Genomic DNA, 24,600 nt, shown 5'->3' with positions numbered 1-24,600 from the left:
TAGTGATTATATTGTCAAAAATGACCATTTACAGGTGAATTCATTTTACATCGCAGAGTAAACAAGATGCAAACAATTAACATCTTCCATCTATTAGATAAACAATTATCTAGTCGTCCCTTCACTTTCTAGTGTGTGGTTTGGTCAACATATTTCAGCCCCCGTTATTGTGACTCCTCGTCTGCAATTATCTTCCCCATTTATCTGCACAATTGCTATCCTGCTATGACCACTCCATCGCCCTAGTCGTTAACACTAAACAATCTAGGTCGACTTGTTGCTAAACATTATATGCCACCTTTAGCTTAGCTACAAGACACCGTGTACATATTATGAAACTACCTTTAATGTCATAACGCAGCAGTTTGCGCGCTCAAAATACAGATTGACAAACTCCTCAGGAACCGTAGGGGAACCTTTGACAAACCGCCGGCTTCCTGTTGCCGTAGAGGGAACCATGGAGAAATGGTGACCCTCTGGTAAATTTAAGTCAATATTACCTAGGAGTTATAATGTACCAGCTATTAAACATATGGGACTCACAGTTAATATGAAAACAATCCTTAAGAATAGTTAAACGAATCATTGACTTAAACGAACAACATTGAATATTGAACTGTACGAGTCTCTTGTGGCCCCATCTGGCCTACTGTGTCCTAATATGGAAACCTCACTTCAAAAACACATCAATGATTTTCCGCTTTGGAGAAAGTTCAAGACAGCAACAACAATCATGCCAGAACTTGTTCAACTGTCACTACCTGGAATCTTTGAAGGATTAACACTATAAATGTTTAAATTGTTATAGATTTTGATAGATTAGCCTATAAATTTTCCTAGAAATTACCTACTTAATATTATCTGTTAAATTAAGGACCTGCCCGAAGTGCTATGCGTACTAGTGACTTTACAAGAATGTAAACACACAGTGCTATGTACTCCTTGTCACTTGTCCTCTTAAAAATAGCGTCGCTTTTGGCCGTTTACCCGTATGGCCGAATATGGACGTAATTTGAAAATGAAAACAAAATGAAAAAAATTTGGGATTTTTTTTTTCAACAACAATAAGTTAAGGGTCCTCTGATAGGTTAGGTGGGCAGGAAATTCTCATAAAGTTTCAAAACGTTATGAAAAATGTTAATGGAAAGAATCCTCCTCTAAGTTTGCCGAGTAAGCCGGACGACTCAAATAGAATACGGAACAGTGCGTCACTTTTGTGAGTCGATTTCATTTCAAATTACGTCCAAATTTGGCCATAGCGCCGCGCATACCAGTCAAAAGTGACGTTAGTTTTAAGAGGATGGATTGATCAGAAACCCAATATAACTTGTAGTTATATAAATAAATAAATAACAGCCGAGGCTTTTGTAATACTGACCAAGTTGGAGGTCATTAATACAGACCACTTCTCTAAAATGTCATATTTGACACAGACAGGCTGGAAAACAGCTTCAAGCTCAATAAGCCACAATGTAACACAGACAATAGGTGTGTTGTTTCCCCCATAGGATTATTAACCCATGAACCCGCTTAACCACTCAAGTCTGAAATGCCGAGTCATTCCTCTTGTTCACAATATAGACAAGACAAATCCTCAATAAAATAAGGGGGGGGGGGGAGTAGGAAGGCTGACCTTTGACAAGGCGCCGCCGTCTTGTCCCCGTCGAGGCCACTGTAGATGGTGGCCCTTAGGTCAATTCATCATAGGAGCCCTTCTCTTTCTATCATTCTGAATCATGCTCATCATATTAACCTGCACCCCCTCAATCCCCCCCCCCCCCCCCCTCCACCATTTTCACACAATCTGTGGCCAATATTTTTCGTTTCATTCAGATTTTCATCAAACTATGTCGAAGATTTCTCTTTGGGTTGTTTTAAGGGGCCTGACAGCCGAGTGGACAGCGCTTCGGATTCGTAATCCTGAGGTTCCGGGTTCGATCCCCGGTGGAGGTGGAAACAAATGGGCACTTTCTTTCTCCCTGATGACCCTGTTTACCTATCAGTAAATAAGTACCTGGGAGTTAGACAGCTGCTATGGGCTGCTTCCTGGGGATGTGTAAGAAAAAGAAGGCCTGGTCGAGGAACGGGCCGCGGGGGACGCTAAGCCCCGAAATCATCTCAAGATAACCTTAAGATTGCTGGCTAACTACTGGCATGGCTATTAAGGCCACCACAAGCGCCCTAATGACTTAACTAGCGGGAACACCTATGGCTGCCACCTGACAGTCGCCTCTATATTTTGTCTAAATACATATAATATACGAAATAATAACGAATAACAACATGAAGTACACACCCCGAACAATCCTTTCTATATTATGATTGATTAATGATATCTGTAACACATTTATTTTTTGCTCACTGGTAATCAACGTGACCCTTGCCAGGCGGCGGCTGGTCGACAAATGAGCCACACGTTAAGAAGCGGGACTCCCAGACGCGCCACTTACACTTACTTCACTATAATATCTAAAGTGTCAACCTCTAATACAGTTAAGCATCTGACCACCAGAGGCGCTAATGCTCCCCTATTATTACGCCATCCATATATTGCTTGTTCTCATTATTCATTGTTGCAACGTGTAAATACATTCCTGTTCTGTAGTGAGAGTGTCAGACCTCGAAGGAAGAATTGAAACATCTTTCTGAAGATGTATTATTAAATACGAAAATATTTAAGGAAATTCCTGTTTCAATTCTTCCTTCGTGGTCTGACACTGTCGTCACATTTTTCATCACGTGTTAATTGTCGTGATTTACACGCAGATTTTGTAGTGTATATACGACAACTTCAGGAAAGTAATGAGTAGCGGATTTAGTCTAAACAATAATATATGCGTTTTGTTTTTAGTGCCAAATTATCTGGCAAATATACATTTGGAGATGTAGCTCAATCCTTCCTGTAGCCCAATCTTTCCTGTAGCCCAATCCTTCCTGTAGCCCAATCCTTCCTGTAGACCAATCCTTCCTGTAGCCCAATCCTTCCTGTAGCCCAATCCTTCCTTCCAAATCCGATTTGTAATATAATATTATTGGAGGTGTTGTGGTTTCTGTTCTAGGTTCAGGATTGTACCTGGTCCAGGTGTCATCTTATGTCGCGTTTATTTCTTTGTTGCTATATCCATTGTTCACCAACACTTCAGTTAACTTTCAAACTCCCTACTCACGTTGCTCCATTCTGAGCAGTGGGTAAGGGCTCGACGATTATAAGTGTTTAGAACACTGGCTTTGTGTCTTTGGGAGCACTTACTCCTACTGTTTAGGCATATTCCTATGTTTGTAGGCTTAGTATATACGCTACTGCTTAGAGATGCTCCTGTTAAATTGTGTGTTTATTTGTCTACTTATACTGAATCCTTTTAAAGTGAGTCCTTATCTGTCATTTGCATCAAACCTCATCCCTCACACTTACCTGTTTGGGAGTGAGTTCTGCTAATCGTGGATTGCTGTTACGTAGCTCATTTGGCTTCATAATAGTTGGATGGCTGAAATAAAAAGGCTTCAATTAAACAGAGCAGAAATTTATGAGAATGATGTTCAGAAATACCAAATAGTTATTATTTTATCTGTGGAAAACAATGTCTTACAGACAGGGTAAAAAAAAAATGGAATGTAATGAAACATCATTTTCTGGGCGAAAGCCAGAGGCTCCCTGGAGCTATCCAGGCTGACATGGATGTATTAGATTTTGGCATCAGTCAGTGTGAATGGAGTTCTACTGAATTACAATCTCTCAGCAAATGAATTTTTTTTCACCCTCATTGTTTGCCGTGATCGCCAACATGGTATTAAGAAAAAGTTGATCTGCTGCTGACCTCTTGCTAAATCTCTCCACTAAGTGACATTAGACGCTGGATGAATCATAGATCAGCAGTATTGTTAATCTAAATATAGCAGGTGCATCTGAGTGGGTCTGGATTAGTAGGAAAGAATCACGCACTAGCCCCTATCAGTCACAATTCTGCAATATAAAAAGAATCCCCCATGCATTCCACATCACTGCTTTCCACATCACTTTTTTATACCCAACATATGCCAAGTTCTGAAAGCGGCGTTTGGTCACATTTGTCCCAATCCCCCCAGCAGTTTTCAAAATATCCCAAACATCTCAATTTCGAGGCCTGAGCCATATTTTGGAGCCAAATTCTGGCTCTCTGCACGTATTCGCAGTTTGAAATTACGACTTTTTATACCCAACTTATGCCAAGTACTGAAAGCGGCAGTGAGTCATATTTTGCACAAACTCCTCTGCAGTTTTCAAAATATCCCAAATATACCAATTTCGAGGCCTGAGCCATATTTTGGAGCCAAATTCTGGCTCTCTGCACGTATTCGCAGTTTGAAATTACGACTTTTTATACCCAACATATGCCAAGTACTGAAAGCGTCGTTTGGTCACATTTGTCCCAAACCTCCCTGCAGTTTTCAAAATATCCCAAATATCCCAATTTCGAGGCCTGAGCCATATTTTGCAGCCAAATTCTGGCTCTCTGCACGTATTCGCAGTTTGATATTACGACTTTTTATACCCAACATATGCCAAGTACTGAAAGCGGCATTGAGTCACATTTTGAACAAACTCCCCTGCAGTTTTCAAAATATCCCAAACATCCCAATTTCGAGGCCTGAGCTATATTTTGGAGCATAATTTGGGATCTCTGCACGTATTCGCCGTTTGAAATTACGATTTTTTTATACCCAACATATGCCAAGTAATAAAATCGGCGTTTGGTCACATATGTCCCAAACCCCCTGCAGTTTTCAAAATATCCCAAACATCCCAATTTCGAGGCCTGAGCCATATTTTGGAGCCAAATTCTGGATCTCTGCACGTATTCGCAGTTTGAAATTACGACTTTTTTATACCCAACATATAGCAAGTACTGAAAGCGGCGTTTGGTCACATTTGTCTCAATCCCCCTTGCAGTTTTCAAAATATCCCAAACATACCAATTTCGAGGCCTGAGCCAGGTTTTGGAGCCAAATTCTGGCTCTCTGCACGTATCCGCAGTTTGAAATTACGACTTTTTTATACCCAACATATGCCAAGTACTGAAAGCGGCGTTTGGTCACATTTGTCTCAATCCCTCCTGCAGTTTTAGAAATATCCCAAACATCCCAATTTCGAGGCCTGAGCCATATTTTGGAGCCAAATTCTGGCTTTCTGAACGTATTCGCAGTTTGAAATTACGACATTATATACCCAACATATGCCAAGTACTGAAAGCGGTGTTTGGTCACATTTGTCCCAAACCTCCCTGCAGTTTTCAAAATATCCCAAATTTCCCAATTTCGAGGCCTGAGCCATATTTTAGAGCCAAATTCTGGCTCTCTGCACGTATTCGCAGTTTGATATTACGACTTTTTATACCCAACATATGCCAAGTACTGAAAGCGGCAGTGAGTCACATTTTGCACAAACTCCCTGCAGTTTTCGAAATATCCCAATTTCGAGGGCTGAGCCATATTTTGGAGCCATAATCTTGCTCTCTGCACGTATTCGCAGATTGAAAATACGACTTATTTTTCCCAACATATGCCAAGTACTGAAAACTACGTTTGGTCACATTTGTCTCAATCCCCCCTGCAGTTTTCAGCAGGGGGGATTTCTACTTCTTGGGGGGCAGATAGGCGCACTCTCCTTGCTTTACATTCCTCTCTCGTCCTGTCTAAGCTCGATTATGGTTGCCCTGCTTACTCGTCTGCTTCTCCTTCTTCTCTTCGCCGTCTTGATGCTTTGCACCATACTGGGTTGCGCCTCAGTTCTGGTGCCTTTCGTTCGACTCCCGTCCTTAGCTTGTATGTTGACACTGGCTTCCTGTCTCTCCAGGACCGCCGTGATCGCTACTGTCTTCGCTATCTTGCGCGGTCCTTGCAACATCCTTCCTCTCGCCTCTGTCGTGCTTTAACTTTTACCCCTCCTGCGGTTCCTGTTCCTCTTCACCACCTCCCTCTTTCTGTCCGGTTATCTCGCCTACAGGATTCTCTCTCCGTTCGTATTTCTGATGTTTCTCCTCGTGTTGTTCCTTCTTTGCCCCCGGGGAGGGTCCCTCTTCCGCGGTTTTGTACTTCCTTGACCCGTATCACTAAAGCTTTTACCCCTCCTACGGTTCTAAAACGCCTTTTCCTCGAGCACTTTTCTTCTCACTCCCGCTCCGTTTCTGTCTTCACCGATGGGTCTAAGTCAGCGGACGGTGTTGGCTACTCTGTTGTTTTTCCTGATCGCACTTATATGTGTCGCTTGCCTCCGGAGACTAGCATCTTTACAGCAGAACTTTCTGCTATTCTCTATGCTCTTCGTCTCCTGCTTTCTCGTTGTCAGTCTTCCTTTGTGGTTGTTGTTGACTCTCGTAGTGCCCTCATGGCTCTCGGGTCCTTTAATCCGGTTCATCCAGTAGTTGTCGAGATCCAGCATTGGCTGTTTCTCGTTCACAGTAAATTTAAGTCGGTTGAGTTTTGTTGGGTTCCCAGCCATATTGGTGTGTCTTTAAATGAGCGTGCGGATGCTGCCACTAAGGAAGCTGTCCGCTCTTGTCCCATCTCTCGTAAAGGCTTTCCGTATTCCGACTTTTACCCGGTTATCCATTCCTCAGTCCTTACCCGTTGGCAGGCTTCTTGGTTGTCTGTTACTGGTAACAAGCTACGTACTCTTAAATGTTGTGTTTCCTCGTGGCCGTCCTCGTTCCACCGTAACCGGCGGTGGGAAACGGCTCTGGCGAGGTTGCGTATTGGCCATACTCGCTTAACCCATGGTCACTTGATGGAGCGCCGCCCTGCTCCTTATTGTCCTAGTTGCATTGTCCCTCTTACGGTCGTGCATGTCCTTCTTGAATGTCCTGATTTTCCAGGACGAGCGTGTGTCTTGCTTTCCGACCGCCCCTCGCGGTCACCTGTCCCTCGATAGAATTCTTGGTGACTCGGATACTTTTGATATCGTTCGCCTTATGCGTTTTTGTTCTCGTATTGGCATCCTTGGTGATATTTAGCGCCCTCTGATTATATTGCGTATTTGATGGTGCTACATAGCCTTCCCGGTTTGGTGCCTTCTTTTGATAATTACTTACTTACTTGGGAAAAGATACGAAAAATCTCTAGAAGCAGCCCAACCAAACCGCTGCACCACAGCCCACTATAACAAGCAAACATCCTCCTTGATCAATGGGCACTAACATCGAGCTACGACTCACTCCCAATTAACATACAGCACAAACTTGATGACACACGCCCCAACAGACAACGAACCATCAATCTTGCCTGTACAGCTATCGACGTGTCGGACCTTAATGATGTAACTGAATGGGAATTAAATCATGCACTAAAGATGGGAAAATCAACTGCTCCTGGAGAGGATGGTATTACTTACAGTCTACTGAGATTAGTCTCACACGTACCAGTTAATCCATTATTAGTATTGTACAGAATGAGTTTACGTGAAGGAGTATTACCTGATGCTTGGACAAAGAGTGTCATTGTTCCCATCCCCAAACGACACTCAGATAATTATAGACCCATATCTCTAACATCGTGTGTTTGCAAAGTGCTTGAACGTATTGTTCTTAACCGGCTCATGTATCGTATACAGGGGCACCTGTCACCTCAACTGTTTGGATTTATGCCTGGGCTCAGTACACAACACTGTTTTGCTGAGTACTTCGCACATATTGAAGCTTCCCCTCAAACAGTCTTCATCGACCTAGCAGCAGCTTTTGATACAGCAAACAGAGAAATCATACTGGAACAGCTTGCCGAGCTGGGAATACAAGGAAAATTACTAAAATTGATAAAGGGCTATTTGTCTAATCGAACAGCATATGTTTTGTTTAATGGTGTTAAAAGCAAAGAGAGCAACACTTTGAACTGGGAACTCCACAAGGAGGGGTCCTCAGCCCCTTGTTGTTCAACGTTCTGATGCATAAACTTATTAAAGATCTTCCAACTAATAATGAAGACACTGTCATTTGTTATGCTGATGATATATGTTTACAGGCTGCCTCCGAGCCTAGAATGCAAGTTCTGCTCGACGCTTTTGCTACCAGAGCTGAGGAATGTGGCCTCCTTATCTCTGTACAGAAAACTCGTGCCCTCATTCCATGTGGTATTCCACCACCCAATTATCATATAGATGGGCGAGCACTTGAGAACTGCGAGTCTTACAGATACCTTGGTGTCCCCATTAACGACCCTGGGTACCTTTCTTCTCTCAAGAGGAGACTTTGGGAGAGATTAAAGCCCTTGCGGGTCCTTGTTGGTGTCAATCATGGACTTAACGTGAGACTTGCTAAAATGTTTTATGTATCATTTATACGCTCTGTGATTGACTACAATACTCTACATCTCACACTGTATACTGACAAAGAGCTGAAATCTCTTGAAACCTTGCAAAATGAAGCTATGCGTCTCATCCTTGGGGCTCCAAAGTCCACGAGAATAGTTAATATGAGAGCAGAGTTAAAATTACCTACCATAAGTGAGAGAATTTTGTCTATTAGCACAGTTTTCGGCGTGAAGGCATTGAGTAGATCTAGACAACACATGAAGTTTCAAGCTAAACTTTCTAATATGCTGCACTCACCTGAGGTCTATAGAAGAAGAACGAAATCTGATTATGTATATTAGTTCTACAAGGTAGCCAACTCCATCAAAATATTAATTATGTACCCAACTCAACTAATGATTAATCAGCCAATTACTCCATGGGATAACTGGGATCTTTCAGTTGATTTTGTAAATGCTCCCAAGAAAGATTGTGTGCAAACTACATTATTAAAACAGTTAACACTGAAAAGCATCACTGAAAGTACTCAGAGTATGGGTAACGATGTTTATCAGTGCTATACCGACGGCTCTGTAGAAGAAGGTGGACGATGTACCGGATGTGCATGTAACATATTTGAACAATCTTCTCTCGTACATACAGCAATGAAGCGCGTCAATGACTGGGCAAGTACAACTCAAACCGAACTTGCAGGCATATACCTTGCCACTGAATTTTTAAAAGACAAAGGCAGTGGACTTATATACTGTGACTCGCAGAGTGCACTCCTGGCACTGAATGCACATAGTAGTGACACCCAGAAAATAGTCAGTGATATTCGAATGAATGTTTTAGCTGCTAAAGAAAACAGGTTTGAGATTAAATTCCTATGGATACCATCACATGTTGGCATCTCAAGGCATGACACTGTTGATATGCTTGCTAAGACAGCCTGCAGAAAACCAGTGGTAGAAATTGATATGGGTGTTTCATTAGCAGTGACAAAGAGAATACTTAAACAAATATCTAATGAAAATCTCACCGACCTAACAAATTCACAAAGACCTGAAAGTTGTAGCATTAAATATTATGATAGATATCGTGAGGAGGCATTCACATATGGGACTAATAGAACAAGAACCCGGCAATGTGATGTTATAGTGGCCAGAATACGCCTGGGATATAGACGTATCTGGCAGCTTTCTCAAAACCCAAATGTCGAGTACACAATGTGTCAACTTTGTGAAAGAGAAAACATGCACTCTCTTGAACATTATATTGTAGAATGTCCCATACTGACTGACATTCGCCCTCCTGGGCTAAGGTATGCTGAACTCTGTAATTACTATATGAGTACTGGAACACTTGATGATATATTGGACTTGTATCCAAAATTGACCATGTAATATAACATTTATTCAATGTATATATATGATGTAACTATATAACCTGAGCTTGTAAAAGCACCTTCATCACCTTCAGTGATTAAGTGCTTAATTGCACACTAGTTTCTTTATCAGCTATCTCACCCTGTTAGAGTAAATGAGACAGATGTATGTGAATGCATGTGTGTGTATATATGTATATATATGTATGGGTATAAAGTATATATGGAAGCTGATCAGAATTACATTTCACCTTTGTGAATGTACATTAATGACACTATGTAAAAGACACATCAAACACTTTATGTAGGGCATACGTAAATCTGTGTAGCTATGTATTTACGTATGTAGGTTAGCTTAGCATTTTAAAAGCACCGAATCACCTTCTATGGTTGAGTGTTCAATAAACCCTTGAACTCTATGTTTAACATTTCTCTAACCCTGTCCGTGGAGGACAGAAGAAAATGTATATATGCTGGTTAGCATTGTAAATGTGTGGCCACGTCTGTGGTAGAAAATAATAATAAAAAAACAAAAAACACCTTCCCTACCCTTTACCACATTCCCTACCTTTCACACCCTTCCTACCCTTCACCACCTTCCCAACCCTCCACCACCTTCCCTACCCTTCACCACCTTCCCTACCCTCCACTACCTTCCCTACCCTTCACCACCTTCCCTACCATTCACCACCTGCCCTACACTTTACAACCTTCTCTACTATTCACCATCTTCCCTACCCTTCACCACCTAACCAACCCTTCACCACCTTCCTTACTCTTCACCATCATACCATCCCTTCACTACCTTCTCCAGTCGTCACTATCTTCCCTAACCTTCACCATCTTGCCTACCCTTCACCATCTTTCCTAACCTTCTCCACCTAATCAACCCTTCACCACCTTCACTACCTTTTAACCCCTTCACTACTCTTTACCACATTCCCTACCCTTCACCAGCATCCCTACCCTTCACCACCTTCCCTACCCTTCACCACCTTCACTACCCTTCACCACATTCCCTACCCTTCACTAACTTCCCTATCATTCACCACCTTTCCTACCCTTCACCACCTTCCTTACCCTTCACAAACTTTCCTGCCTTTCACAACCTTCCTTAATCTTCACCACCTACCTTACCCTTCACCACCTAATATACCACTCACCACTTACCTTGCTCTTCACAATCTTCCCTACCTTTCACTAACTTCCCTACCCTTCACCCCCTTCCCCACCCCTCACCAACTAATAAACCCTTCACCACCATCTCTACCCTTCACTACCTTCTCTACCCTTCACCATATTCCCTACACTTCACCACGTTCCCTACGCTTCCACACCGTCCCTATCATTCACCACCTTCCTAACTCTTCACCATATTCCCTACCCTCACTACCTTCCCTACACTTCACCACCTTTCCTTCCCCTCACTAACTTCCCTACCCAATGCCATCTTCCCTTCCATTCACCATCTTCCCTACCCTTCACCACCTTCTTTAAACTTCAGTACCATCTCTACCCTTCACCATCTTCCCTACCCTTCACAACCTTCACTACCCTTCACAACCTTCCCTACCCATCACCACCTTCCATACCCTTCACCACCTTCCATACCCTTCATATCTTTCACTACCCTTCATCACCTTTCCTTTCCTTCACCACTTCCCATGCCCCTCACAACTTTCACTACCCTTCACCATCTTCGCTACCCTCCACTATCTTTCCTACCCTTATAATTTCCCTTCCCTTCACAACCATCCCTATCCTTCACAACCTTCAATATTCTTCACATCCTAATCAACCTTTCCTAAACTTCCTACCCTCCACCATCTTCCCTACCTTTCACCATTTTCCCTACCCTTCACCATCATCCTTAACGTTCTCCATTACCACCTTGCCAACCCTTCACATAATTCCATGCTGTTCACCATCTTCCCTAACCTTTACCACCTTGCCTACCTTTCATCACCTTCCCAACCCATCCCAACCTTCCCTACCCTTCATCACCTTCCCTTCCCTTCACCAACTTCCCTACGCTTCACCATCTTCCCTTCCTTTCACCACCTTCCCTTCCCTTCACCACCTTCCCTTCCCTTCACCAACTTCCCTTCCCTTCACCAACTTCCCTTCCCTTCACCATCTTCCCTACCTTTCACCACCTTCCCTTCCGTTCACTATCTTCCCTACCCTCCACCACTTTCCAAACCCTTCACTAACTTCCCTACCTATCAAAATCTTCCCTACCAATTACCACTCGACCCGTCACCACCTTCTCTGTCCTTTACCACCTTCCCTACTCTTCACCACCTAATCAGCCCTTCAGCATTTTTCCTACCCTTCAGCACCTCTACCCTTCACCATCTTCCTTACTCTTCAGCATCTTACCTTCCCTTCACCACCTTCTGTAGTCTTCACTATATTCCCTAATCTTCACCACCTTGCCTACCCTTCACAACCTTCTATAGTCTTCACCATCTTCCCTAACCTTCACTGTATTACCTACCCTTCACCACCATCCCTATCCTTCACTACCTTCCCTACCCTTCACCACCTAATCAACTCTTCACCATCTTCCCTATTCTTCACCATCTTCCCTAACCTTCACCACCTCGTTGTGAAGGGTACTTCACAACCTTCCCTACTCTTCACTACCTTCCCTTCCATTCACCACCTTCCCTACCCTTCACCATCTTCCCTAACCTTCACAACTTACCCTACCCTTCACAACCTTCCCTACTCCTCACTACCTTCCCTTCCCTTCAACACCTTCCCTACCCTTCAAATCCTCCTCTACCCTTTATCATCTTCCCTACCCTTACTACCTTCCCTACAGTCACTACCATCTCTTCCCTTTGCATCCATCCCTACCCTCCACCACCTTCCCAACTTTCCCTATGTTTCAGAACCTTCCCTACCCATCACTACCTTCCCAACCCATGACCACCTACCCTAACCTTCACAACCTTCCCATCTCTACACGACCTTCTCACCAATCGCCACCTATAATTCCCTTCATAATACCTACCCTTAATCATCTTCCTCACCCTTCGCCACCTTCCCTACACTTCACCACCTTCTCTACCCCTCAACACCTTTCCAACCCATCATTTTTTTATCAACCCTTCACCACCTTCCCTGCTCTTCACCTGCCCTTCACCATAGGCCCAATTGGGTCGACTTCGTCCAGTCTATGTCTGTCTCTTTCCCCAGACTCAGGCGACTGCCCTTCGACCGTGAATAGATAAAGAGTTACAGTCATCCTTATGAAAAAAAGGTATTTCACACTGCAGTAATAGGAATCTTCTTTGACTTTGTAGGTGGTGAACAGGTCCAAGTTTCACAAAGCACTTGGGCCATGCATCAACATGTCCAACCCAACTATGAAACACCGCCAACCTCGCTATATTTTATCCATCTGTGATATTGACTTTATATTAATGTGTTCACTCTTCACGGTATTTAGAATTGTTTCTACATTTTGGTGTATTAATTTATTTATTCAAAAGTTTCTGATTCAAAATGAATTAGAAAATTAATAAGATCGTTAGTTTATTTATGTTGATGACTGGGTTGGTGATGGTAGGGATGGTGCAAGTGTGGATGACAAGCCAGGAAGCGGAGAGACATACCCACCTGCATCTCCTTCGGCTACAGGTTCTTGAGTGGCACAAGAACTAATATAGCCTCCTTCACCTGCTGAGGCAGCTGGCCGTCTTCCTCCACCTCCTCCCGCCTGCGATTAGCTGTGATGAATCGCTGCTCGACGGTGACGTGGAGCTGGAGCCTTTCTGGGATAGTGTGCCCTTCGTGGGCACATTCCTGCGGCACCAGCAGACTCTCCGGCTGGTGAGGGGTCTGAAGGACTTCCTGGTGCAGGTCGGAGAGGTGCCTGCAGCGCAGCCTATTGCAATCTGGAGTCGTTGGGAAATTCTCCCAATTTCTTTGGTTATCTTAATATTTTTGTTTATTAATGCTTGTCCGCGACGTGTGGCCCGTCCTCGGGACCGTGACTGCATCGGTGTACAGCACAAATTTGCTCTCACCGCTCCCACAACCCTCTGAGCCACGACATGATGCCACAACCCTGGGAACAACCCTCTGAGCCACGACATGATGCCACAACCCTGGGAACAACCCTCTGAGCCACGACATGATGCCACAACCCTGGGAACAACTCCCTGAGCCACGACATGATGCCACAACCCTGGGAACAACCCTCTGAGCCACGACATGATGCCACAACCCTGGGAACAACCCTCTGAGCCACGACATGATGCCACAACCCTGGGAACAACCCGCTGAGCCACGATCTTAGAAGCGAGAGAACCATCAGGAGAAAGTGCCTAGTAATTAGGACAATATAGCATTGAAAGGAATCAGGATAAGAATTTGGGATGGGACTGAAGGATGGAATGGTGCCCAACCTCTTGGGGGATCGGGGATTGAACGCCGACCTGCATGAAAGGAGACCGTCGCTCTACCGTCCATCCCAAGTGGTTGGGCATGCAGCGAGGAAGAAGCACGAGTGATTGGCGATGAGTGGAGCAGCGGTGACGGCTGCCTCGGTGCTGTGTCATGATGAAAAGTGATGTTGTCGATGGTTTCGTTTGGCCAAAGTGGCTGTGTGTGTGTGTGTACTCACCTAGTTGTGCTTGCGGGGGTTGAACTCTGGGTCTTTGGACCCGCCTCTCAACTGTCACTCAACTGGTGAACAGGTTCCTGAGCCTACTGGGCTCTATCAAATCTACATTTGAAACTGTGTATGGAGTCAGCCTCCACCACATCACTGCCATCATATCACTCTTGGGTCCTCAGCTTCGACCTGTGTCCCCTTGTTCGTGTTCCACCCGTGCTAAATAGTTTGTCTTTGACCATCTTATCAATTCCTCTGAGAATTTTGTTGGTGTTGATCACGTCTCCCCTTACTCTTCTGTCTTCTAGGGACGTGAGGTTTAGCTTCCTTAGCCTTTCCTCGTAGCTCATTCGTCTCAGTTCTGGGACTAATCTGGAGGCATATCTCTGAATCTTTTCTCTCTTTGTCTTGAGTTTAACTAGGTATGGACTCCAGGCTGAAGCTGCCTATTCCAAGATTCGTCTGACATATGTGGTATACAAGGTCCTGAACAAATTTTTGCACTTGTTTCTAAAAGCTGTTCTTATATTTGCTAACCAGCATATGCCGCTGATGATATCCTTTTGATGTGGGCTTCTGGGGACAGGTTCGGTGTGATATCATCCCCCAGAGCTTTCTATTTGTCTCTTGCAGGATTTCACCTCCCAGATAGTACCATGTGCTCCCTTCACCTAATTTCAATTCTCTATACTTTCCAGAGTAAAACTCTAGTAGCCTTTTTCTAGACCATTCCTCCAGTTTGTACAGGTTGTCCTATAGTCTCTGTCTTCACCTGTTTTAATTCTTCTCATTATTTTTCCATTAGCAAGCTTTATGAGGAATTAGTCTATATCCTCAAGAAGATCGTTTACGTATATTAGAAATAGGATGGGTCCATGTACAGATCCCTATGGGACTCCGCTGGTGACTTCTTGATGCCCTGATGTCTATACTCACAGTTACTCTCTGTTTCCTGTTGCTTAGATCCTCCCTTATCCACTGGAACACGTCACCTTTTACTCCTGCCTGTAAAAGCCTCTTTTGGGGTACTGTGTAAAAAGACTTTCTAACAGTCTAAAAAAATGCAGTCTGCCCACCCTTCTCTTTCTTGCCTAATTTTTGTCGCCTGGTCATAGAATTCTATTAAACCTGCGAGGCACAATTTACCATCTCTGAACCCATGCTGGTAGTGTCTTACAAAGCTATTTCCCTCCAGATGCTCTACGAGGCTATTCCTACCGATCTACTCCATCACCTTGCATTGTATACAAGTTAAGGTAACTGGCCAGTAGTTCAATGCCTCTTGTCTGTCACCCTCTCTTGTATATTGGGACTACATTTGCTGTCTTCTAACTTTCAAACATCTCATGATCTCTCCCATCCGTAGTCTTTCATATTGTATCCTCTCATGTTTTGAGGGCATGTGTTCCTTGACTAATCCTTGTATTACTATTGTTTGTATCTTCTGTATTTCCTTGTCATCATCTCTCATTATTCTGATTTAATGCGCCCCTTTCTTTCTAGTTCTAGTTTCTAATTGCCATATTGTTCACTTCATTTTCACATATTTGAGAGAGGATTTGTAAACTTTTCAATTTGTCCTCTAGCTATTGCAGTTTCGCCTCCCCATCTCTCCCCATCTTGCTGGCTTTCCCAGTGGCTACCCCTACCTCTGTTCCGGTGGCTACCCCTGCCTCTGTTCCGGTGGCTACCCCTGCCTCTGTTCCGGTGGCTACCCCTGCCTCTGTTCCGGTGGCTACCCCAACCTCTGTTCCGGTAGCTACCCTTACCTCTGTTCCGGTAGCTACCCCTTCCTTTGTTCCGGTGGTTACCCTTACCTCTGTTCCGGGGGCTACCCCTACCTTTGTTCCGGTGGATTCCTCTACCACTGTTCCGGTGGCTACCCTTACCTCTGTTCCGGTGACTACCCCAACCTCTGTTCCGGTGGGTACCCCTACCTCTGTTCCGGTGACAACCCCAACCTCTGTTCCGGTGGCTACCCCAACCACTGTTACGGTGGCTATCCCTACCTCTGTTCCGGTGGTTACGCTTATTTCTCCCCCCTTCCACCGAACCCCACACCGGCTACGAGTGAATTTTAAGCTAGTTTTTCTTCTCTCCAATCTTGCAATTGCTTCCCCCCCCCACTCTATTTTCATCTACTTTATATTGTCCCTCGTTCACTACCTTTATTTGGACATCTAACAATCCCATTTTGTGTCCAAGTATTTTTTGTTCCATTATTTTCCAATGTTTACCCCTCCCCCCAGCCAATTCCTCAAAGCTCTCTCTACAATCCTTCCATTGTAAGTTCCTCCATGCTGCTATGGAGAAATAGTAGCCTAGTTACTATTTCTGTGTCGGTCAATGCAGAGTAGACTACCTTAAGCAGAAAGCTTGCCCGATGGTGAGTATATCTCGGTACATCGTCTTCTAAGTTTTGAGCTTCCCAATTCTTAAATCATAGTTTATTTTCTACTTTACACCTTTCAGTATCCCCCATACTCAGTATCCTCCCCCCACACAATCTATTTACTCACCTCGTTGTATGGGGACTCCCTCCATAACATCACTGTCTAATGCATTCCATTATTAATTCCGTTCCATTTGTATGGTTTGGGTTTGTTTGTGTGTGTGTGTGTGTGTACTCACCTAATTGTACTCACTTAGTTGTGCTTGCGGAGGTTGAGCTCTGGCTCTTTGATCCCGCCTCTCAACCGTCAATCAACAGGTGTACAGGTTCCTGAGCCTATTGGGCTCTATCATATCTACACTTGAAACTGTGTATGGAATCAGCCTCCACCACATCACCTCCTAATGCATTCCATTTGTCAACCACTTTGACACTAAAAAAGTTCTTTCTAATATCTCTGTGGCTCATTTGGGCGCTCAGTTTCCACCTGTGTCCCCTAGTGCGTGTGCCCCTTGTATTAAATAGTCTGTCTTTATCTACCCTATCAATTCCCTTGAGAGTCTTGAATGTGGTGATCATGTCCCCCCTAACTCTTCTGTCTTCCAGCGAAATGAGGTTTAATTCCCGTAGTATCTCCTCGTAGCTCATACCTCTCAGCTCGGGTACTAGTCTGGTGGCAAACCTTTGAACCTTTTCCAGTTTAGTCTTATCCTTGACTAGATATGGACTCCATGCTGGGGCTGCATACTCCAGGATTGGCCTGACATATGTGGTATACAAAGTTCTGAATGATTTTTTACACAAGTTTCTGAATGCCGTTCGTATGCTGGCCAGCCTGGCATATGCCGCTGATGTTATCCTCTTGATATGGGCCGCAGGAGACAGGTCTGGCGTGATATCAACTCCCAAGTCTTTTTCTTTCTCTGACTCCTGAAGAATTTCCTCTCCAAGATGATACCTTGTATTTGGCCTCCTGCTCCCTACACCTATCTTCATTACATTACATTTGGTTGGGTTAAACTCTAACAACCACTTATTCGACCATTCCTTCAGTTTGTCTAGGTTTTCTTGAAGCCTCAAACAGTCCTCTTCTTTCTTAATCCTTCTCACAATTATGGCATCGTCCGCAAACATTGAGAGAAATGAATCTATACCCTCCGGGAGATCATTTACATATATCAGAAACAAGATAGGACCGAGTACAGAGCCCTGTGGGACTCCACTGGTGATTTCATGTCAATCGGAGGTCTCACCCCTCACCGTAACTCTCTGCTTCCTATTGCCTAGTTACTCCCTTATCCACTGGAGCGCCTTACCAGCTACACCTGCCTGTCTCTCCAGCTTATGTACCAGCCTCTTATGCGGTACTGTGTCAAAGGCTTTCCGACAATCCAAGAAAATGCAGTCTGCCCAGCCCTCTCTTTCTTGCTTAATCTGTGTCACCTGGTCGTAGAATTCTATTAAGCCAGTCAGGCAAGATTTACCCTCCTTGAACCCATGTTGGCGATTTGTCACGAAGTCCCTTCTCTCCAGATGTGCTACCAGGTTTTTTCTCACTATCTTCTCCATCACCCTGCATGGTATACAAGTCAAGGATACTGGCCTGTAGTTCAGTGCCTCTTGCCTGTCGCCCTTTTTGTATATTGGGACCACATTCGTCATCTTCCATATTTCTGTTAGGTCTCCCGTCTCCAGTGACCTACTATACCCTATGGAGAGTGGCAAGCAAAGTGCCTCTGCACACTCTTTCAGTACCCATGGCGAGATCCCGTCTGGACCAACAACCTTTCTAACATCCAGATCCAGCAGGTGTCTCTTAATCTCCTCTCTCGTAATTTCGAACTCTCCCAAGGCCGCCTGGTTTACTTCCCTTTCTCCTAGCACAGTGACCTCACCTTGTTCTGTTGTGTAGACCTCTTGGAACCTCTTGTTGAGTTCATCACACACCTCTTTGTCATTCTCTGTATACCTGTCCTCGCCTGTTTTAAGTTTCACTACCTGTTCTTTCACTGTTGTTTTCCTTCTGATGTGACTGTGGAGTAGCTTTGGTTCGGTCTTGGCTTTGTTTGCTATATCATTTTCATAACTTTTCTCTGCTTCTCTTCTCACCCTGACATATTCATTCCTGGTTCTCTGGTATCTCTCTCTCTGCTTTCTGGTGTTCTGTTATTCCAGAAGTTCCTCCACGCCCTTTTGTTCAGTTTCTTTGCTTCCATACATGCCCTGTTATACCATGGATTCTTCTTTTGCTTCTCGGATTTTTCCTTTTGGGCCGGGATGTATCTGCTACTGCCTCCTGACACTTTTGGGTGACATAGTCCATCATATCTTGTACAGACTTAGCTCTGAGGTCTGTGTCCCAAGGTATTTCCCTTATGAAGCTTCTCATCTCCTCATAATTTCCCTTTCGGTATGCCAGGCTTTTGTTTCCTAGTTCTTTTTCGGGGGGGATAATTCCTAGCTCTACCAGGTACTAAAAGTTCAATACACTGTGATCACTCATTCCCAAGGGTGCCTCCATCTTGACTTCCCTTATATCCCACTCATTTAGGGTAAATATCAGATCAAGCATTGCTGGTTCATCCTCTCATCTCATTCTTGTTGGATCCTTGATGTGCTGGCTTAGAAAGTTTCTTGTTGCCACGTCCAGCAACTTAGCTCTCCATGTTTCTAGTCCTCTATGCGGGTCTCTGTTCTCCCAATCTATCTTCCCATGGTTGAAGTCTCCCATGATTAGTAGTCCAGATCCATTCCTGCTAGCAACAGAAGCTGCTTTCTCACTATTATGTTAATGGTGGCCATATTGTTTCTATCATATTCCTGTCTGGGTCTTCTCTCATTTGGTGCCTCCTTGGTGAGTGTTCTGCTGGTGGAGGAAGCTGTGCCATGGGTGTGAGGATTTGTGAGGTGGATACCAGGGTTGCAGAGGATACTGGGATGAGGGGTGGGTGGTCAAGTGAAGGTGGGAGGGACAGGGAGGGTATGAGGTGAAAGGGGTGGGAGGACATAAAGGAAAGGGGGGTTTTCTATGCAGAGGAGGGTGGTGGGGTTGCCCTCCCCGCTGGTGTTACTGGGTAGCTGGTTGTGGGTTCCCCCCTCACCTCTGGGGGTGATGTGTTGGGAGCTGTGGTTTCCTGGTTTTCCTCCCCTCTCGCCCTGCGCTTCTTCCTTGCTTCTGCCGCCATGGCCCTCTCCTCCCTCGTCACGTCCCTCTGGAGGAATATCTTTTTTTAATTCTCCCACATGTTGCAGGTGGCTTTTCTTTGTTAGAATCGTGTCCTTTGTGTTTTCGTTTGCAAACGCTATCTTTAACACACGATCTCGGTCTTTTTTGTACCAGCCTAACCTGAAAACCTTCTCAATGCTATGCTCAGCCCCTGCCATGTCTAGTGCCTTCAGTATTTCATTCACTGCCACTTTGTCCTTATCATTCTGCTCTTTCCTATTAGAGCCTTCCTGCTCTTTAATACCTACAGCTACCACTGTTCTTTTCCTTTCCAGCAGCTGGCTAGTGGAGCGTGCCGCTTCCTGTGAGGTGGCTGCTTTCATGGCTGCCTCCATCACTGCAGACATTACTTCAGAGTTCTTTTTTTTTAGCATTTCTGTAAATGTTGCTTTTAATGTGGCATTCTCTTCCAAAGTACTATTACCACCTTCTCCCTGGGTGGTTATCTGAGTCTCAGCATCGATACTGTTCTCTTTGAGGGATCTAATCTCCTCCTTTGCTGCTGTCAGCTCTCTTTTTAGGTTGCTTATTTCATTCTTCATTTCCTGCATCTCACTCTTGATGTCCTCCAGAAACTGGGCGAACATTTCCTTCATTTCGTCACATGAACTTTTCCCTGTTCCCCTGTTGCCTCTGGCTGTCATGCTTGACCCTGTTCCTAGTTATGCCGTGATAGGATTCATCAGAAGGGCAGAGCGGGGTGGGGGAGAGAGAGATAGAGAGAGAGGGAGAGAGAGAGAGAGAGAGAGAGAGAGAGAGAGAGAGAGAGAGAGAGAGAGAGATAAAGAGAGAGATAGATAGAGAGAGAGAGAGGGGGAGGGAGAGAGAGAGAGAGATAAAGAGGGAGGGAGAGAGAGAGAGAGAGAGAGAGAGAGAGAGAGAGAGAGAGAGAGAGAGAGACAGAGAGAGAGAGAGAGAGAGAGACAGAGAGAGAGAGAGAGAGAGACAGAGAGAGAGAGAGAGAGAGAGAGAGAGAGAGAGAGAGAGAGAGAGAGAGAGAGAGAGAGAGAGAGAGAGAGAGAGAGAGAGAGAGGAGAGAGTGGGAGAGAGAGGAGAGAGTGGGAGAGAGAGGAGAAAGTGGGAGAGAGAGAGAGGAGAGAGAGGGGGAGAGTATGTGTAAGGGGGATGTGGGGACTGGGGGGTGGGGGGGGGGTGGCGACCAGGTCAGGTCAGGTCAGATGAAGGGGGTAAGAGAGGAGGTGGGGTATAGTAGGGGCTTGGCTCTTTCCACAAAAGGTGTTAATCCTTTCTTCCCTGACTGAACGTTTGTGGGTGCGTATGTGTGTGCGTTTTTGCGTGTGCGTGCATGCATACGTACGTGGGCGTGCGCGTGCGTGCGTGTGTGCACGCGCGTGCATGCGTGCGAGAGTGTGTCACGAGTTCCCGTAAGCGTTACTTCTACCCAAAATGAGCCACTTTGAGATTTTAAATATATATGCTATCCTGAACAAAAATTTGATAATATTTTACCTCACACTGTACACCTGATTAATTGACCAGAGAGGGAGTACATACCAGTCTGCCTTTCCGCTCACACAACTAGATGAGTAATGACGATGTATGGTTTACGATGGTGCTCCGTCGTTGCCTTCCACTTGGTGATTCACTAAGTGCTAGTAGATTTATGATGGCAGTTCTTCTCTATCTACACAAAGCTCTGGAGTCAGTCACTGTATCGTTGTGTGACAGTTCACTAATTTACTTTACCACTGATCACAGTCACCACCCAACAAAACACAATCAGGTAGTTCCACGGCGGGTCGCCCCACCTGGCCGTCAGGTGAGGTCGCTCCACACGGTCCTCCACACTGTATGCACCGGTGATGCCACTAGCTCCACTTTGGTTTCTTCGCACTATCGCTAGTGATATGACTATGCTATGTTGCACCCTGCTAGCTACACACTGCGAGAGGCCAAATACTATGATCTAGCCTCTATACTCCTTCAATGTCCCGAGAAATGGGCGAATTTCCGCGGACCTCACTAATCGTGTGTGTCTCATATCGCCTCCCGGCCTACTGTGTGTGTGTGTGTGTGTACTCACCTATTTGTGCTTGCGGGGGTTGAGCTTTGGCTCTTTGGTCCCGCCTCTCAACTGTCAATCAACTGGTGTACAGATTCCTGAGCGTACTGGGCTCCATCATATCTACATTTAAAACTGTGTATGGAGTCAGCCTCCACCACATCACTGCCTAATGCATTCCATCCGTTAACTACTCTGACACTGAAAAAGTTCCTTCTAACGTCTCTGTGGCTCATGTGAGTACTCAGTTTCCACCTGTGTCCCCTTGTTCGCGTCCCACCAGTGTTGAATAGTTTATCCTTGTTTACCCGGTCGATTCCTCTGAGGATTTTGTAGGTTGTGATCATGTCTCCCCTTACTCTTCTGTCTTCCAGTGTCGTAAGGTGCATTTCCCGCAGCCTTTCCTCGTAACTCATGCCTCTTAGTTCTGGGACTAGTCTAGTGGCGTACCTTTGGACTTTTTCCAGCTTCGTCTTGTGCTTGACAAGGTACGGGCTCCATGCTGGGGCCGCATACTCCAGGATTGGTCTTACATATGTGGTGTACAAGATTCTGAATGATTCCTTACACAGGTTCCTGAACGCTGTTCTGATGTTAGCCAGCCTCGCATATGCCGCAGACGTTATTCTTTTTATGTGGGCTTCAGGAGACAGGTTTGGTTTGATATCAACTCCTAGATCTTTCTCTCTGTTCGTTTCATTAAGTACTTCATCTCCTATTCTGTATCCTGTGTTTGGCCTCCTATTTCCACCACTTAGTTTCATTACTTTGCATTTACTCGGGTTGAACTTCAACAGCCATTTGTTGGACCATTCACTCAGTCTGTCTAGGTCATCTTGTAGCCTCCTACTATCGTCCTCAGTTTCAATCCTCCTCATAATTTTTGCATCATCGGCAAACATTGAGAGAAACGATTCTATACCCTCTGGAAGATCATTTACATATATCAGAAACAGTATAGGTCCAAGGACTGACCCCTGCGGTACTCCACTCGTAACGTCTCGCCAATCTGAGACCTCACCCCTCACACTGACTCATTGTCTCCTGTTACTTAGGTACTCCTGTATCCAACGGAGTACCTTCCCTTTCACTCCAGCCTGCATCTCCAGTTTTTTCACTAGCCTCTTGTGTGGCACTGTGTCAAAGGCTTTCTGACAATCCAAAAATATGCAGTCTGCCCACCCTTCTCTTTCTTGCCTTATTTTTGTTGCCTGGTCGTAGAATTCAAGTAACCCTGTGAGACAGGACCTGCCATCCCTGAATCCATGTTGATGCTGTGTTACAAAGTTCTTTCGCTCCAGATGTTCCACTAGCTTTCTTCGCACAATCTTCTCCATCAACTTGCATGGTATGCAGGTTAGGGACACTGGTCTGTAATTCAGTGCCTCCTGTCTATCCCCTTTCTTGTATATCGGGACTACGTTAGCTGCTTTCCAAATTTCTGGCAGTTCCCCTGTTGCCAGTGATTTGTTATACACCATGGAGAGCGGGAGGCACAGTTCTTCTGCTCCTTCCTTTAGTATCCAAGGGGAGATTCCATCTGGACCTATAGCCTTTGTCACATCCAATTCTAGTAAACACTTCTTTACTTCCCCGCTGGTAATCTCAAACTCTTCCAGTGGTTCCTGGTTAGCTATTCCCTCTCTTATCTCTGGGATTTCTCCTTGCTCTAAGGTGAAGACCTCCTGGAATTTCTTATTCAGTTCCTCACACACTTCCTTGTCGTTTGTAGTGAATCCTTCTGCCCCTAGCCTTAATTTCATAACCTGTTCCTTTACTGTTGTTTTTCTCCTGATGTGGCTATGCAACAATTTAGGCTGAGTCTTTGCCTTGCTTGCGATGTCATTTTCGTATTGTCTTTCTGCCTCTCTTCTCATCCTAACATATTCATTCCTGGCATTCTGGTATCTTTCTCTGCTCTCCAGTGTCCTGTTATTCCTATAGTTTCTCCATGCCCTTTTACTTTGCTGCTTAGCTAGCCTACATCTCTGATTAAACCATGGGTTTCTCATCTTCATTTCACTGTTTTCCTTTTGGACTGGGACAAACTTGTTTGCTGCATCCTTGCATTTTTGCGTGATGTATTCCATCATATCTTGGGCCGTCTTTTCCCTGAGCTCTGATTCCCATGCTATATCTGCTAGGCATTTTCTTATCTCCTCATAGTTTCCCTTTCGGTATGCTAACCTTTTGGTTTCGGTATCCCTTCTCGAGTTCAATAACCCTTCTTCAATCAGGTACTCAAACACCAATACACTGTGGTCGCTCATTCCTACTGGGTCCTCAAAACTGATTTCTCTTATGTCAGAGTCGTTCAGGGTGAAAACCAGGTCGAGTCTCGCTGGTTCGTCGTTTCCTCTCATCCTTGTGGGTTCACTGACATGCTGGGTTAAGAAGTTTCTAGTCGCCACCTCCAGTAGTTTGGCCCTCCACGTATCCTCGCCTCCATGCGGTTCCTTGTTCTCCCAATCAATCCTGCCGTGATTGAAGTCCCCCATGATCAGCAGGTGGGATCTATTTCTACAGGCAGAAGAGGCTGCCCTCTCAATTATAGTGTTAACTGCCATGTTGTTGCTTTCGTACTCTTGACTGGGTCTTCTGTCATTTGGTGGAGGATTATATATTACTGCTACTACTATCCTTGGTCCTCCCATTGTCATGGTGCCTGCTATGAAGTCTCTGAAACCC

At 44.9% G+C, this 24,600-nt stretch overlaps 1 long non-coding RNA gene across 1 annotated transcript in view; it reads right to left on the bottom strand.

The window, feature by feature from the left end:
- LOC138352303 (uncharacterized) overlaps positions 1-24,600 on the bottom strand; it is a 289,176-nt gene that overhangs the window by 549 nt on the left and 264,027 nt on the right. The gene's annotated exons all lie outside the window — the stretch shown is intronic.

Source organism: Procambarus clarkii, chromosome 53 (assembly GCF_040958095.1).
Source record: "Procambarus clarkii isolate CNS0578487 chromosome 53, FALCON_Pclarkii_2.0, whole genome shotgun sequence".
In the NCBI taxonomy this organism is placed as follows: domain Eukaryota; kingdom Metazoa; phylum Arthropoda; class Malacostraca; order Decapoda; family Cambaridae; genus Procambarus; species Procambarus clarkii.
The sequence above is the reverse complement of the archived record's forward strand: the minus strand, read 5'-3'. Positions and strand labels throughout refer to the sequence as shown.